We start from the raw sequence: 12,642 nt of genomic DNA, 5'->3' as shown, positions 1-12,642 counted from the left end.
TAAGAATATTCTAATATATTACAATAATTTTGTGATAATTTATTGTGATAATTTGTCCCTAAAACTGTGTCTGATCTGAATCAGTTGCGTTAAATAAGGAAGGCATACACAATGTGCAGAGCAGTAGTTCTCCAGGACTGGAGTTGAGAACCACTGTTTTAAGAGCTAGTTTGACTAGTTAGCAGTTAACCAAGTGGTAATCCAGGGGTTCTCAACTCTGGCCCTCGAGGTGAGTTTAGCTCTAACTCTAATCAAACACACCTGAACAAGCTAAAGGTCTTCAGGATTGCTAGAAAGTTACAGGCAGGTGAGTTTGATCAAGGTTGGAGCTAAACTCTGCAGGCAAGTGGATCTATACGGCCAGAGTTTACGGATTACAAACTCTGTGGTAATCCATTTTACTTTTCGGATTTAAATTAGATCTACATTTTTATGTAACTGAAAAAAAAAAGATGACTAACTTTTAAGACTTGTTCAAAAAAGTTTATGCAACTGGCCACTGATGCCTTAAATGTGTAATTGATGATTCAGACCACTAGGTGTCAGAGAAGAATCATGTTTCATATAACAGCACGTGGCGTTGTCAGTTTATGGTCTGTCTGTCTGTCTATCTATCTCTAAATATCTAAATATAAATATCTATGTATAAATAAACTCTGATACATCTGTTCATAATTAGACTAATGATTAGTAAACTTAGAGTTAGGTTAGTCAGTCGTTAAATTAGTAATGGTGTATCTCAGTTATTTTTATATATATATTTTTTTTTTATCAGTTTGATGCAGTACAACAATTCAGGTGTTTTTAAGAGCGGGTTATACTATATAGATTTATGTGAATTATAAAATGATTAAAATTAAGTTAATGATTTTTTCAACAGACAATACAAACAAATAATTATAAATAATAGCAATTATCAAGATATGCGATGCATAAATAAATATTCTCAGTATAAAAGATCAAATGATTAAAAAATATGATGGTTAATTCTTACAGATTAATGATGGCCTTGTCGTTTGTAACATAAATATTATACTCTTACGCTTTTTTAAAGCGTTTTAAAGAGTGCTTTTGTGGCATGGGGCAGAGTTTGACTTTCAATGTGAGAAAGGAGAAAGCTCATCAAGCTGCTATGTGAATGCTACAATATGAATCAGCAATGAAAAGGAAGAAAATGAGCTCCTTTCATGCCACGGATGTAAATTTGCCTCCGCAGGATCAAATGCATGCTGAGTCTAACTAAGAACAAGAATGGAAGCAGCAAAAGGAGCTTATCAAACCTCTTATTTGGTGCTATTCACTTCCATGGTTGGATGCAAGTGACATGGGCTCTGTGAAAAGGCCAGATCATTTTGACCTTCTACAGACAGACTGCGCAGCAGGGTTCCCCCCTTTCACAAGCAGCATCACAACCCCTGATATGCTCCATTCAGCCATCTCTGACTCTTTAAGAGGGAACAATGTGACCTAATTGGATGGCTCCTTATAATTAATGTTATGTTGATGCCAAGTCTGACATGTCTTGCAGAGATTCTGTATCGTTAGCAAGATATGTTGGTGTATTTTTCTTTATTTATTATTATTGTTATTATTATTTTAATTTCAAAGGGCGAGCTTAATGCAAGTGCTGTGAATTATTCCTTTTTTTAAGTTCATTTACGATGTTTTTGAGTGTTGGCATCTTAGTGGTTAACGATCTGCACTGTAAACCAAATATTACTGGTACAAATTCTGAAAAAGGGCAAAACTGTACTAGAATGTTATGGCAATCGCCATTATTTAATTGTTTCCTTGTTACCATATATCTATTAAATCAAAAAGTATAATAATCCATATTGTAGAATATTATTATTATTTATTATTATTATTATTATTATTATTATTATTATTTTGCCTTGACTTTAATTCATGCTAGGCAAACTGAATTATGGTGGTCAACCGCATTTCATCCCATAGGAATATATAATTTTACATTTTGCAAAAGAAAATGTTAATTCAGGCTTTAAAACATCTGGTCTGCATGTAACGTAATTGATGACAATAACTCTATGCTGCAACACTAAAGGATAAAAAAAGATGAATGCTAAAATTATCAGCTTGATTCTTGGAATTAAAGTTAGGCGCTGTGACTACGTAATACAACGATGGTTTGTGATGTAGCGTATCCGGTTGGCAAAACCTAAAACCTGGCTTGGATTACCACTTAACTAGAGTGCCAGAACAACGCTAGAGTATTATGCTGATGGGTTTATGAGCCAATATGTCAAGGGTTTAACAGCATTGTGCACAGATTAAAATCCAAATGTCATTTCCCAGGCCAATGTATTTAGAGTTGTATTAGCAGTCTACCTATAGGCCTAACTAATGCAGATACTGATCAGAACGGGTATAATGATGATATTGTAGTAGGCTAATCGAATGAGAGATGTACACATACATGCTAAAATTATTAGGTATAAAAGTATGCAATATTAATAGAACTGACAATTGTTACTTCAAACCTTACATTAGGCCTACATTTCAGATTTTAAAGGATTAAAATCCCCCCCGCCCCAGAATCAGCTCACTAAAGTCCACTGGCCATACTCCATGACGCATTTTGTCGGTGCTCCGGCATCATTGAACAGCACACGTACCTCCGCTGCAGCTCCACGGCTCGCTGTCAGGTGCGGATCAGACCGACTCTAGTATCATATTCAGCGACCACCCGTCCATACACTGTCTGTATTTCAGAAACGCCAGAGGATTTACTTCACCACTCTGTCTTTATGAATTGCGACTGATAAAGCCTCTAAGGTAAGGTTTTATTATTCTGATATGCGGTTTGTGGTTTGTTCACAATTGTTGCAAATTGCATTGACTGAAACACGTCGCGTGTGTTCTGCTGGTATCCGTTTATTCACCACGCCACTGTGGTGCCGCTTCACAGACGCGGTCAATCCTGTCGCGTTTATTGTAACGTTGATGTTTCAAATAGCTGAGCACTTCATTTCTGCTGCCTCTGATGCGCTACAGTCTCTATGAATGTACAGTGAACAAAGACCGGTGACACAGTCAGGTAGCAACATGTATCAAGAAGAATCAAATTCGACTACATTAGATGTTTTAGATGAATTGTCTGTTTCGAATAAGCTTATTTATTGGCAATCACCTGCATCTAACATCTGTTGCGGGAGGAAGTATTGGTGCTGTAAGACCATACACAGCTGCTGAAATGACAGATGATATGAGTTTTATTGGTGTCTCTCCTTAACTCGCCAAGTTGACCTGGTTATTGAGTAAGAAATTACACCAGTTCCTAATTTTATTTTATTGTTATTTTTTATTGTATTGAAATATTTTGCCCACATATTTGCCTGACTTTGGCTCAACTTTTATTATAATAGCCATGATTTGAATGCACTTCAGTTTGACGGTTATAATAAGTAAATAATATTACATAATAAATAAATAATATTACATGTATGGCATGATAACTGTAAGGACAGATAAATAATAAATAAATAATATTCAAGTGAAAGTTCATCTAAAAATTAAAATTCTAATTTAGTTCCAGACGTGTATGACTTACTTGTGGAACACAAATTAAGATATTTTGAAAAATGTATCTTTTTTTTTTTTATCCATACAATGGAAGTTTGGTTACAAAACTGTTTGATTAGAAGAAAGAGTCATACAGGTTTGGAATGACATGCAGGGGAGTAAACGATGACAGAATTTCATTTTTTATTTAATTATCTCTTTCTACCTTCTTTATCTTGGTTTGGCTCTTAAAAATAAAGGTGCTTCAAAAGGTTCTTCAAGCGATGCCATAGAAGAACCATTTTTGGTTCCACAAAGAAGCATTCAGTCAAAGGTTCTTTAAATCACCATCTCTTTCTTACCTTTTTATAATCTGAAGAACCTTCTTTCACCACAAAGAACCTTTTGTGAAACAGAAAGGTTCTTCAGATGTTAAAGGTTCTTTATGGAACCATTTAGACAAAAAGGTTCTTCTATGGCATCGTGAAGCACCTTTATTTTTAAGAGTGTATCTAGTATATTTGAAGCATCATGGGATTTTGCTATTGATCAAGAGTTTTATATTGTTAAACTGAAGATCATGCCAGGAAGTTGGGGACTTTAAATGAAAAGATAAAAACAACAAACAAAAAATGTACTCTTAAATGTACTCGCAAATCTGGCTGCATTTAAACCTCTTCAACATGTAAACTTTGATAAATTGGTTGTTTATTGAACTACAAAGAAGTCTATGCCTGTCACCGTCTTACTGTCTGACATAAATGTAATTTAGTTTTGATGTCATGCTTAGGGGAGGACAGAAAGCTATATCCTGAAAGACAGTGTCCCTCACAAGACTCTCTCACTGGGAGAGAGAGAGTGACAAACTGCGGAGGTGGGTGCATAAGAGATTTATTAGATCTGAGTCAGTCCACTGTGTCAAGTGTCCTGGAACAGTGTGATTTTATTTTTCAACAGCTTTTCTGTGAAGCTTGAAGTAGCGTCTGGTTTGCTTTTATTTAAAATATACCTGGATATACAGACTTATATAAAATAATACATTTTACCATTCAAAAAGCAATGTGATCATGAAGTTTGCAGTACATGGTTATCATTAGATTCCCACCTGGGTGTCTCTTCTCAGTTTTCCATCCCAACAGGAAGACTTGCATCTGCTGAGCTGTATCACTTGTCCAGACTAGTATCACTGGGCATGCTTTGATGATGGCTTAGTTTGGTAATAGGAGTGAAATAATCTAATTAGGAAGTGTTCCGTAAAGCTCAATTAAAGGCAGTGATCACTGTAAAATAATACGCTCAAAGGGCACCTTGAATTTCAGACCATGATTTGCCTCACCGTTAAGGCTGTGTTCATTTTATTAGCCATTAAGCAGTTCCACCAAAATCAGTTATGTGGAGTTTAGTCAGACACAATGGCGCAGAATGATGTGCGAGATGGCGGAGGACAAGAAGGCCAGTGTGTGAGGAGGTGATCATCATAACAGAATTTGACTCTTGATTTGATAGTCTCATTTTACTCAAGCCAGTTGAGCCGACACACTTTTATGCAGTTATTTCACAAGGTTTAGAAACCCCGCTCGCAGAACTTGATATGCACTGCTGTTCTAAATGCCCTCTGATCTCTGATTGTTATAAATTGTTAATGTTTTAATCTTGTAATGCAGTTCACTTAGGCTTGACTTTTTTATTTTTATTTGAGTGGCTCTCTAATGTGCACATTTAGAAGAAACAATATTTTAAATTATCCCCTGTTAATACACTTTAATCAAGAGCTACTTTTTTTGATGGGGATAAAAAAAAATATATCCTTCCAGCCTGAGGAGATTTATGATCGGATTAATGTCAAATTATTGGAAAATATAAGCTTGTATTTCTTCAAAGAACTGTCCCTCATGATTCAGCTGAGGACAGTCTGAGTTCTCTTCTCTTCTATTTAGCACAGTGCCTTAAATAATGCTAATAACACTGGATGTTGTGGAGGAAGGGTGTAAGTATATGGTGCAGAATTAGCTGCAAGACTGGGAGTTTGCATCTTAATGAGGATAGCTGTGTGATTTTCAGAGGTTTGCAGGCCCTCTGCACTCTGAAACAGGTGGTATTTATGCTGCGGAGGTGGAAGGATGATTCACTGAAAAATGCTGTGCCTTGTATAGCACTGCTGTTACGTCACTCAAAAGGAGGTGAATCATTAAAACTCAATGTTCCATGTGATTAGCATGTATGGATATTCTTATATGTATGACACGTACTGTAATACGTGAATATGTAGAATAGGCATGCACTGGTATTAAAATGTTCTATTTTTTAAATTAAAATAATAAAAAATATTTTTAAATGCATATTTACTTTTAGATTTGCTTTTAACAGTAGGCTATTGATGAATTAAACTTTTAGATGAAAGCAAAAGTAATTCAAGTGTAAAAATATGGAAAATAGAAAATTAAATATCAAATTTAACTAAGCCAAGACGCAGTATCATTCAAACGTTTGAGATAAGAAGGGCTGGGTTTTGACACAAATTTTATGATTGGATTCGATTCTCATTTATAAGCTCGATTCGATTACCGATTCGATTCAATATCAGTTATTTTCGACATATATCAGGTACAGTACTTGCCAAATTTTCAAGGAATAAAAATATACATAAGAGTCAGTTGGTACTACATTACTATAATATTGAAGGTTAAAACTGACTGATTTGTAGGCTATACAACTGCTAAAATTACACTTAATTAAGTTTTTTAAATAATAAAGTTACAATTACATAATATTTCTACTTCATTTCGTTATTTTTTTTTATATAAACATTTAAATGGTGTCATAAAAAATGTATGGATTTATTCAAATATAAATTAAACATTGAAGAACAGTAAAAATTATAATGAATATGTTATATGGTGCATCTTTTTAGCAAAATGCCCCTCTCTACAGTTTATTTTTCTATCTAACTAATGAGTTTATGGTCACCGTATATGTTTTTTCTAAATGTGACGTTACATGACACATTGTTTACAAGTCATTATTGACGTCTTTGCGTGGCTGAAACACTGATTGAGCGATTACATGAGACAGGATACGGATTGTAAAGTTGTACTCTTTCTTTTAACTTAACTTAGGATGTTTAGTTATGTTTATTTTGTGCTGAAACTGGTATTAATGTGGAGGAGATTATTAGTTAACGTGCGTCCTGCGCTGCCGCGTCTATTGATCGAGGCGCTCCAGCGATCTGTCACTCACCATTAAAAAGCGCCAAAACTGCATTTATTGTTTAAATACTGCAATACAATGGACAAAATTTGAACTCCGAGACTTTGTTTCATATTAAAAGTACCAAAGCACAATGCTTATGTTGCTGGTCCTAGTCTATGGAACAAATCACTAATTTCTGTTAGAACTGCATCCTCTTTACCAATTTTGAAGTCATTTTTTAAAAAAAAAAAAAAAAAAAAACTACAGTAAAAACAGAAATATTGTGAAATATTATTACAATTTTCTTTTTTTTTTTCAGTATATTTTAAAATGTAATTTACTCCTGTGATGGCAAAGCTGAATCTTCAGCAGCCATTGCTCCAGTTTTTAGTGTCACATGATGCTTCAGAAATCATTCTAATATGCAGATTTGGTGCTCAAAAACATTTCTTATTATTATCAATGCTAAAATCAGCTGTGATGCTTAAAAAGGGGTCCTATTATGCTGTTTTACAAAGTCTTGATTTTGTTTTGGGGGTGTACTAGAACAGGCTCTCATACTAGGTTGTTCGAAAAACAAATTGTTTTTCACATATTTTACATTACACCTCTCTCCCCAGTCTGGCATGAACGGCTCGAATAGTTCCTGTTTAAAATGAAGGCCCGCCTTCTGAAATACGAAATGTGCTGTGATTGGTTAGCTGGGCCAGTGTGTGTTGTGATTGGCACCACTGGGCGCCTGGTCAGGAAATGTCATGCCCCTTACCATAGCCGCCTGCGAGCTTCAGTGTACATTTTGCTTTAAAATCAAATCTATTTGAGCGCAATTTAAACCGGGATGATTGTAACCACTCTAAGTTTGTCTGCCTTGGGAAAGCTAGCGTGTCTCCGACATAGTGTCTCCGACACATACTCGTTGCCTTCTCTAGTGCAGCTCAACCAGGTCTCGTCCCATTCGTCGATATTTGTGATATCACAAATCCCGGAAAATATGTGTTGTAGTCCAAACGAGTCGTTCGTTGTAGTTTTTGAAAAGTGATTTCTGTTAAATAAAATATCTCCTTTTGAATTGGACTTTGAGCTTTGTAACTTTGCAGATCTTTTTTATGCTCAAACAGCAACATTACAGACTAACTAAAGTTGAAAAAGTGAAAAAGCATAATAGGACCCCTTTAACATTTTTGTGGAAACCATTACACGTTTTTTTAGGATTCTTTAGTAAATAGAAAGTTCAAAAGAACACCATTAAAAAAAAATAAAAAAATTTATATTGGCCAGTAACTGATATGGCACAGATATATTGTGCAGATATATTTATTTGGTGTAAAATGAAAAATGTTACATTTCAGTGCATTTTATTTGTATTATTTGAAATTATTTTTGTATTATTTGTAAAATATTAGGTTAATATACAGTATTTCAACAAGCTAAACCATTTTGTACATCATTAAAGCAAAAATTGCTCTGCTGAAATTGATGAAATTGAACAGTTGGCTCAAATCCCCAACAGCGAGTATCCCCATTCGAGTTTCACCAACACCTCTGCACGTTCTCACAGTCTAGCACATCAACCCCCTTTCTCATTCTCTCATTGCTGTATTGTTGAAACACACACACATACACCTGCCCCAGGCCTGCCCCGCTGAGTACTCTACTTTCTCCAGGCCTCGCACTAATAGGTCGCATGTAGGGCAGTAGTCCCATTGCAGGAGACAAAACAATGTGCTGGTAACACTCAGTGTCCAGGACTATGTTTAAGTCTTTTGAAGCAGTAGGATGAGAATTGAATGGAAACGTGCTAGCTTGCTTTACTTTGATAGCTTAGCAGCTGTCTTTCACACTCCCTCAGGCTGAAAATTGACTTGCCCAGAGAGATGCCTTTATAGGGTCGATTAAAAAAGGCAATGTTCATAGAACACTAGTCTCTCTATGACATCTCATTTTGAGATTTGCTAATCATTACATTTAACAGTGTTATTACTAGTGGACATATGTACACTGCCTGGCCAAAAAAAATTAAAAAGTAGAAGAAAGAAAAGAAGTCGCCATTTGGATTTAAATAAGCAAATACTAAAGAGTTTAGGATTGGATCATTATTGCAATCTGTGAAATAGTGGTTCAGCGAGCATGAGGAATGAATACCAATAAATTTAAAAAAATCTAAATTTTGGTGATAACTGATGTAGGGCTGGGTGATATGTCAAAAATATCTTATCGATAATCGCCTTAAAAAATACCGCAATATATCGACAACATTGCCGACATGCACCATAAACACACACCATGTTCAGTTTGGTCTTAATTATTGCCACAAAGTTTGGTTTTACTTTTCTTAGTTTGTGCTTAAACTAACAGAAAACATTAGCTTTGCTGTTATTTTGGTGTTGCTAATATTTTCCACTCTGTTCTTATCAAATTTGAGTTTGAAATGAATTTCATGTTGTGAGGAGAACTGTTGAGGAAAAATAATAGAACCCAGTTTTTAGTTCATCATGGTGAAGTTGGACATTCTGGCGGCGATTGTATGAATGATAAATGCATGTTGATGTCGTATAGTAATTTCTTGAATAAAATATGCCTATTGCCTTCTGATGTTACTCTTTCTTTTTGATATTTATCATGTATGACTAAAATCATGCAGGGATTAAAAACTAATTCTGAGCAAAAACATTAAGGTTTTTTTTTTTTCCTTTCTGGTAGCCTACTAGTTCGGAGGTCTCTTTTGGCCCATTTTTAACTAAATAAAAATAACTGCTCTATTTATTTAGAAGCAGGGTAATTTAAATTTCATTTTTGTATTGTAATTTTTATAATTTTTATTTTATTAATCAAAATACAACGCCCACAATATAATATTCAGTGTTGGGCTGCCGAAACTCCAAACGCATGCATGTTGAGGGGCGAGCTGAGAATACTAATGTCTTCATCCGTTTGCAACAAAACTTTATAGTTTTGTTGCAAATGAAGGACCCACTTTATATTAAGTGGCCTTAACAACTATGTACTTACATTTGAATTAATCATTTGGTACAATGCACTTATTGTGTACATACATGTTTTTACATTGTACTTATATTTTAAGAATACCTGCATATTTACAATGATGACCCATCCCTTACACCTTAGCCCACCCTTAAACCTACCCATACCACCAAACCTGTCCCTAACCTTACCCATATCCCACCTCAATAGCAGCAGAAGTGTTTTGCAATACAATATGAACACAATAAGTACATTGTACTTATTTTCGATGTAAGTACATAGTAGTTAAGGCCACTTAATATAAAGTGGGACCCAAATGAATTAAGAATTTATAGTGCTATATCTCAGCTTAATAAAACATAATTATATTGTATACACTGTTTAAAAATATTGCACTGAAATGTGCGCTGAAGGAATTTACGTATTTTAATTAAAGCTCATGTTTGTGGTTTTTCATCATTATACAGTCTGTTTAAATAAATATTCAGAAACACATGCAGTACTACTATTTGTATTTTTTCTGTTTAACTTTTATTAAACTGCAGATCAAAATAGAATAGGCCTATACCCTAAATAAGGATAAATTATATTGGAACGCATCTCCAAAATAATCGCATACACAGATGCACGTTGCTATTAGCGCTGTTCAGTCAGCACTGAACAACAGGCAAATAAAATATAAACTGAGGTTACAAAAGTGATTCAGTCAAGATCAGTGAGGGATTTTCTTTTCTTTTGTTCTTTGAACATTAATGACTGGCGGCAGCGGCTGCTGTCAATGCACGCATCCAATACACCCTCGTTTCCTGTCTCAACTCTTTACGTTCTTAAGACATAACCGATTGTATTTATGGGATATTTTGATATAATTCTGTTTATTTGTCTATTCGAATGTGTAAAAATGCGAGAAAGTGAGCTCAGTCCAGTGTTCGCGTATATATGTGCATGCGCTTTGCGTGTGTGTGGAGAAAACAGCGCGCAAGTACAGAAGTGAGTTCTATTTCGTCTTCTTGCAGTTGAATCATTTGAAATCACAATAAATGCGCAAACAGGAATCGAGAAGCAGAATCAAAATGTAATTTCATAACAAGTAATTTGATTCCTGACCTTCCGCATCTATCCGAATGTGGAATAGCTTTTCGATTCCCAACCCTCCAGCTAAATTATTTCATTCTTGCATGCAAAAAGACCTGTATGGTGACTATGGGGCTATGTAAAATATCTTTTGCAAATTAGGTTTATCATTTGTCATATTGTTTCCGAAAATGTCAATAATCGTCTGTTACCTGACTGTTGACATCGACATCGCGATACTTACGAGACATCGTCGGTAAACGATAGTGGTTAAACGGATCGTAGTTGATCCGTGATCCGTACGTTTCAGATGGCGCGCAAACACCGAGCTGAATCCTCTTCTGAATCCTCTGAACAGACACATACACATAAAATTATGACAAAATACCCATCTCGACAATCATTCAGGTAAACGCAGTCAGTTATGTCTCAAGTGAATGAAAACAGCTGAGAAAGAAATCGGATGTGATGTGTATCATTATATCGGATCCGTGCATCAGGTCTTAAAGGGACAGCGGCCTATAAATACTGCTGCTGTCATTAATGATCATCAAACAACAAAACAGCTGTGATAAAAATCTATATTTAATTTATACAGTGGACACTCTGCAGTGTTATTTTCCCTAATTACAAAATTTCTGTATTTGAATACTACCAACCTTATTTTATTTGTAACATATTCTTTTGTATTTATCTATGCTTGTAATTTGTGTATTTGTTCTTATTTTTACTGGCTGTTCTCTTGTCTCTTTAATCATGTTTAAACTTTCTTAGTTAATCTAGTAGTATTTGCTGTGGTATCAAAGAAGTACTTCGCTTTAAGTAATAAATGGAAAGCAAGTTAAATTGAAAGTTTTCTTTTCTTGCTGATCCGAAAAATGATCCGATCCATGGGTCAGAAACCGTAATGTGATCCGTACCGTGAGATTTGTGATCCGTTGAACCACTAATAAACGATAATATTGTCATATCGCCCAGCCCTAAACTGATGTGGTACTATATGCATATATACTGTGTGTATCATATTATTTAGTTGGAAGTTCTGTTGATTAGTGGTTAGCTGATTTTATATATATTATTTTGAGGTTTTGTATTTACACACACACACACACACACACACACACACATGTTGTGTTTCCATGTTTTATGGGGACATTCCATAGGCGTAATGGTTTTTATACTGTACAAACTGTATCACACACACACACACACACACACATATATATATATATATATATATATATATATATATATATATATGGTGAAGCACTTTCATTCGTCGTTTTATTAAAACTTGTGTATTATTTGAGCTATAAAGCAGTTTAATTTTTTTTAGATGTTTTTAGGTTTATAGTGTTGTGTTGCCATGCCAATGAAGCATTGTACCCACCCCCCTTGATTGAAATTAACTTGTATTAAACCCAGACTATTCCTTTAAAAAAACTATTATAAGACAAGCGCAGATGGTTATCCTACACAGTTAGTTTTGACAGGTCAGTCACAATTGAGCAGTCTTTTCTGCAGCTGGTACCCTGCCTGTTCCAGGTAACCTCTGCTACCGAATACTAGACTGACATTTGGCCTGCCAGCATCATGACAAAGAAAGACACAAGGGCAATGAGTCAAGGACAGATTGGCATCAAGCATATAGTCTTAAGTCCATTACTGTGGTCTTTCAGTAGACATTCCAGAGAATTGTATACTCTGTGGACTGGAGTGAACTCCTCCTGTTTAATGGATTTGTTACTTTGCAGATCAAGCTGCACTGCTAGAAATTAGCATCAATGAGATATTCCTGTCAGCGGCGCACATCAAATGACATGGTTCATCTGGAAACATTGTGCTTGAAAAATGCTCTCAAACGCCCATGTTATC

The 12,642-nt window shown here is 35.1% G+C and overlaps 1 protein-coding gene across 1 annotated transcript in view; it reads left to right on the top strand.

Moving 5' to 3' along the window:
- The first annotated feature begins 2,631 nt into the window (after window positions 1-2,631).
- The window catches only part of dlgap1a (discs, large (Drosophila) homolog-associated protein 1a), a 142,522-nt gene continuing 132,511 nt past the window's right edge, over window positions 2,632-12,642 (top strand). Inside the window, exon 1 of the mRNA XM_016454553.1 lies at window positions 2,632-2,796. The gene's annotated coding sequence lies outside the window, so the exon portion shown is untranslated. The remainder of the gene's footprint in view (window positions 2,797-12,642) is intronic.

The sequence above is a fragment of the Sinocyclocheilus anshuiensis genome, unplaced genomic scaffold (assembly GCF_001515605.1).
Source record: "Sinocyclocheilus anshuiensis isolate Anshui unplaced genomic scaffold, SAMN03320099.WGS_v1.1 scaffold23, whole genome shotgun sequence".
NCBI classification, from domain to species: domain Eukaryota; kingdom Metazoa; phylum Chordata; class Actinopteri; order Cypriniformes; family Cyprinidae; genus Sinocyclocheilus; species Sinocyclocheilus anshuiensis.
Note: the sequence above shows the minus strand (reverse complement) of the source record. Positions and strands in the feature narration are given on the sequence as shown.